This window comes from Typopeltis vanoorti, chromosome 9, assembly GCF_054136105.1.
Source record: "Typopeltis vanoorti isolate ZY-2024b chromosome 9, IOZ_Tvanoo_1.0, whole genome shotgun sequence".
Taxonomy (NCBI): Eukaryota; Metazoa; Arthropoda; class Arachnida; order Uropygi; family Thelyphonidae; genus Typopeltis; species Typopeltis vanoorti.
The window spans coordinates 12014382-12020381 of record NC_143557.1 but is presented as its reverse complement, the minus strand read 5'-3'; positions in this window follow the sequence as shown (position 1 = coordinate 12020381).

Below are 6000 nucleotides of genomic sequence, written 5' to 3'. Positions count from 1 at the left end.
CTTGCCTTTGACAGGATACCACACGGAATTCTGATCAGTAAACTGCAGCATATGGGGATAGATATAGGGTTGGTGAGATGGATAGGAGGGTGGTTGATGGTGAGATATCACAGAGTAGTTTATTCAGGAGTAGAGTCCAAAAGACGGCCTGTGAGTAGTGGTGTGCCGCAGGGTTCTGTTCTTGGACCACTATTATTTAATTTGTTCATTAACGATATAGGAAAGAATCTGAGAGGAACTGTTCATTCGTTTGCTGATGATGCAAAGTTGGATAGAGCGATAGTGAATGCACAGGATGTCAAGATTTTGCAGGATGATTTGGATAGTGTGGAGGACGGCTAAGGAGAATGGATGTCAATTTAATGTGGCAAAGTGTAAAATTATGCAATTTGTGGTGAAAAGATTAGCAGCAATATATCACATTGGTGGAACCCGTACTCCAGTAGATTGACGAGGCCAGGGATTTGGAAGTGTTGGTGGATAGGGAGTTGAAGTTTATGGGGAACATTGCAAAAGTGGCTAAATCAGCTCATCAAATCACTTGATTGCTGAAAAATAATTTGTCGAGCAGAGACAAACAGGTTATTGTTCCTCTGTATGGAGCCTTGATAAGAACCCATCTAGACTACTGTGCCCAGATATGAGCGACAGGGTTTGTTCTTGATGGGGAGGAGATGGAGAGGATCCAGAGACGAGTGACCAAGATGATAGCAGGAGTATGAAATGAACCTTATGAGAACAGGTTGAAGATTTGTGGGTTTTGCAGAAATTGGTTGATAGGCGGAAGAGGAGTGATATGATTGAGACATTCAAATTACTGAAGAGTTTCTATAAGATTAATTCAGAAGATATTTTTGAGAACAGGACTAGTGGTGGGAGGACTAGGGGCCATCCATGGAAACTGGGCAAGAGTGTGGTTAGCAACGGTGTTAGAGCTAGGTTTTTTACTTGGAGAATGGTGAATGAGTGGAATAAGCTGCCAGAGTTTGTTGTGGGTGCCATGACTGTGAATGAGTTCAAGGCGAACTATGATAGATACTGCGTGAATGTTGAATAATTGTTCTTGACATGATGTTAGGGCCTCCCTCGATGAGTCCAAGGACTCCTTGGAGTTGCCTCAAATAACAATAATAATAATATTTTTTTAATAATAATAATAATAAATTTTAATAATAATAATAATAAATTTTAATAATAATAATAATGATAATAATAATAATAATAATAATAATAATAATAATAATAATAATAAATATTATATAGAAATATAATGTAGAATAATAATAATAATAATAATAATGTAGAAATGAATATTATGGTTTTTAAATAATGCACGTACTTTCTTGTTACAAAACACCTTTCCTTGATCTGTGTTTATGTAACATGGCACTTCTTTAAAAATTGACTCGAATGCTTTAACAACAGCGTCTGCTGATTTCTTCTTCAGTGTTCGAACCTACGCGAATGGGGGAAAAAATCAATGCATACAAGAAGGAAACATATGCCCCATTCTCTTTTGTATGGGATGACATATCTGCCAAATCACATTGAAAAGTGAGCAAAAGTGTCAGGACTTGGATTTGATTGCGTTTAAACTTTCTTTTAATGGGTTTATGTCTTACATAAATAGACTTTGTTGCTTACCAAGTTTTCACCGTTTCATGTGGTAATTTTGTATGTTTCTGTAAACCTTTGATACTGCCAAAACTACCTAATGTATTAGAATTATAGTAATCTTCTGACATTGCCATCACTAACAATAAGATTTTTTACTTTGCAGATGAAAATCAACAACCATCACAAAACACCAGCTGATTGTTATTATTATATAATAATATATCATTATGAACAGTTTAGATGGATATGACACCAGCTGATTGTTTTCATTATAATACTGTTGCTCATGCTAGCGTACTGTGAAATATGTATTCTCGTATTGGGAAACCGTATCAAAAACAAACAATAAGACATGTCTCATCAGTGAAATGTACGACAAGAAAAACACCACAGGCAATGGTGATGTCAGAAAAAACCATATTTCTGTATGTTAGATTCAGAAAATATACTATTCTAAATAATATTTCAGTCAAATAAAATGTGTCTTTGTAAACTTAAATGAACATTTTTGGTGTCGTTGGTGTGTTTTCCATATTTAAGAAAATCACATCTAATTTTAAAGACAGTGAATTCACACACATTTTTTATTTATCTTTTTTTGCTCTGTTATTCAGCTTAGAATTTGATCATTTAACATTTAATTAGTCAACATTTAATTAGAAAACGTAGTGAACTTTAAGATCTTGAAATTTTAGACAAATCAGAATTAAGAAAATACAATATTGTAAATTATATTTCAGTCATATAAACACCAATCATATCAGTCAAATAAAATGTGTAAACTTAAAATAACAATTTACACTGTCTTTGATGTGTTCTGCATATTTGAGAAAGACAACGTCTATTTTTAAAGTCACAGTGAATTCACACTCAATTGATTTATTTAATTAATTAATTTATTTATTTTGCTCAGTTATTCTGTTTACAATTTGTAATAAAGTTAACATTTAATTAGAAAAGTAATGAACTTTAAGATCTTAAAATTTTAGACAAATCAAAATATATGGATGAGTTATATATATATATATATATATATATATATATATATATATAAATGTGTGTTTGAGGGGGGGGGTCGGGTGAGGGGACCATACTGATAGCCAGTAATTAATTATTTAGAAAATGTCTGACTGCTGATGCCATCTGTTGACTCAAAACTAAAAATTCCATAGTCAAAATTAGGAATGAAATCCCACACACTTATACTGGAAAATTCGTGCTGTCACCTATACACAAATATTTTCCAATTGTTCCACAATCGAGTCAAATACCACACCACTTGAGCAAATATCCTCCCAGAATTCCAATCTCTAATCATTACCCATAATGCCACACATCAACAAAATACTCATCTCATGTCATTGACAAATACCGACCATCCTAGAATTCCATGCTCTGACCATTGCCCACAATTCCCCACTGGAACCAAAGACACAACGTGACGTCAATGACGGATGGTTCCCCAATGGAAATTCCAAACATTCCATATCCTAAACATCACCTATAATTCCATATTCGAACCTTTACCCACAATTCCACACTCTAACCAAAGACAACGTGACCTCACCCAGGATGTGCCACCCAGGGAAATTCGAAGGATTCCATACGCTCTCTTATCTGTAAACATCACCCACAATTCCATACGAGAACAATTACCCAGAATGCCATACGCGAACCAAAAGACACAACGTGACGTCACAGACAGATGTGTTCCCAGGGAAATTCCAACCATTCCATACTCCTGACGTCACGAATCCTTATGTCATCTTGATCTTGATCTGGTTATTAGTGACACTCCTACTACTAATGGTCATATGGATAGAATGCAATGGTATAGTATCTTCAAAGAGGACAGAAAAAACAAGGCCAGGGGGGGAGGCGATTGCTAATGATAGCAGAGAAATTAAAGCCAAAAAGAGTAGATGTGCATCAGAGGGAAAGGGATTCAGATAGCAATTCATTTGAGGCTATCTGGCGTGAGATAGAGAGCCAACAGTACTAAATATGTAATTGGTTGCTGCTATAATCCAGGGGGGGGGAATAAGGGAGAATGTAGATGGCATGCCCTTACAAATGAACTCACAAAGCATGTGATTATGGCAAACTGAGATGACAGCTTTCTGCGCCATAAGAATTTGTATGGAGAGAGATGTTGTTGGTGCATAGATGTTTAATAGGTTTTTGAACAAATAAGGTTTTTTAATAGTATATTAATAGGACTTTTAATAGGTTTTTCGTATTTACAGTCAGAAATACGAGCGGGATAGAACTTTCTGATAAACACCTAGAACAAAAATGATATTAAATCAACTGATATGACCACAAGAAAGAATATATGAGCATATAATAATATAATAACATATGTTACCTTCATCACTCTGCTGCTAGTATATTCTTTCTTGAGGTTATATCAGCTGCATTAATATAATTTTTGTTCTGGGTGTTTATCAGAACTCCCCCCTCCTCCCTCCCCCTTCGTATAAATCAGGTAGTATTTAGAGGGACGAATAGGTTCACATTAAGCAGGAGTCACACACGAAGAAAAAGTAGTGGGTTATAAAGAAAAAGGTGATCGGCATGCTTATGAGCAGTATAAGACACAGGCAAGAAGGGTGATTGGTATGGTAAGGAAGGCCAAAGCTCATTATGAAAGAAACTTAATTGATGAGTCCTTAAGAAACCCTAAAATATTCTTTAGCTATGTGGCAAGTAAAAGGAGGAATGGCCATGAAAGGATGACTTTTAAAATTGGTAATAGCAGAGAGAGAGAGAGAGAGAGAGAGAGAGAGTGATAGCAGAAACAAAACAGATAGTTGAATTATTGAAGGCATTTGGCAGGGTTGTACCATCTAGGTGGTAATATTGCAATGCACATGTGACAGTGAATGATATGGGAATAGAAGTTGAAGAGATGAAGGACTTTGAATATTGCAGAACCTCATTACCAGCATAGCCATGAGATACTTTACTTACTTTACTTTCCAAGTCCTGAACACCAATCATATCCTCTCCATCCAAAAAACAGCAGCTTGTATCGCCTTGTCAATGACCATCAGAATGTCATCCGTGGAGCACACATCGATTAGATCTGGGCAACATTAAAGATGTTCGTCAGTTTGGGCATCTCCGCAGTCACAGTTGTCATCATCTGAATAACGCCATTTCATCAGGTTACTTCTGAATCTGGACACTCCCACTCTAAGACGGTTCAGAGTCCTCCAGGTGCTATAGGATAGGTGATATCGCTTGGTTAACTCTTCCTTAATTATGGGGGGGCTTATTGAAGTTGAACCGAGTCCCTCCATAGAACAACCCGTCGCTCTTCAGGTTTCTTTCGTGCGTCATCTGCTTTTTTTTCTCCATCTCACCGGCCACTTGACATCTTATGCCTGGTTGCGCTATGCCTGCTAAGGGATACAGCTTGTTGACTGGGGTTGGTCTAAGCATCCGGTTATGATCCTAATGGTATCATTTAAAGCCACATCCACGTGTTTCGCATGGTAAAGTAAGTAATGCCACACACACTGGGGCAGCATACTCCCCTGCAGCAAAACACAATGCCAAAGCCATCGAGCTGAGTACCTCTGGTTGAGCTCCCCACGTCGTGCCGGTCATTTTTCTTATGATGTTATTTCTTGCATAGATTTTTCCTTTTAGTTCCTAGCAATGCACCTTATACGATAAGGTACGATCCAGCTTAACTCCAAGATATCTGGGATTGCTGCAGTGTTCGAGGCGTTTTCTTCTCCAGACAATGTTTAACTGGCATTTTGCTTCCCTGTTTCGAAGATGGAAAGCGCATACCTGAGTCTTGTTTGCGTTAGGCTTCAGGCAATTAGTCTCATAGTAATTGGAGAGTATTTCTAAGGCTTCTGTCAATCTCTTCTCAACTTCTTCAAAACTCCTTGCTTGACTGCATATAACTGTGTCGTCGGCATAGATGAACCTCCTCACTTTTGGGTGGGTTGGCTGATCGTTAGTATAAATATTGCATATCGGGGCCAATATGCTTCCTTGAGTTAAACCATTCTTCTGATTTCTCCGTCTGCTTCTCTTTCCTTGCAAAGTTACGTAGAATCGTCGATTCTAGAGCATGGTTTTAACTACATTCATGAGATGAAAATCTTTCGTTATTTGGTACAGCTTGACCAACAGTTTCTTGTGATTAACGGTGTCATATGCTGCTGAAAGATAGATAAAAGCTGCTCCAGTCACAAGCTTCTTCTAGTAACCATCTTCGATGTGCTGCGTGAGATTCAGAATTGGCCACAGCAGGACTTTTCGGGACGGAAACCAGTTGCTCGGGTATAAGTTTCTCGTCAATGTTTGCTGCTATTCTTTCCAGAATCATTCGTTCAACAACTTTATACAAGTGGCAGAGGA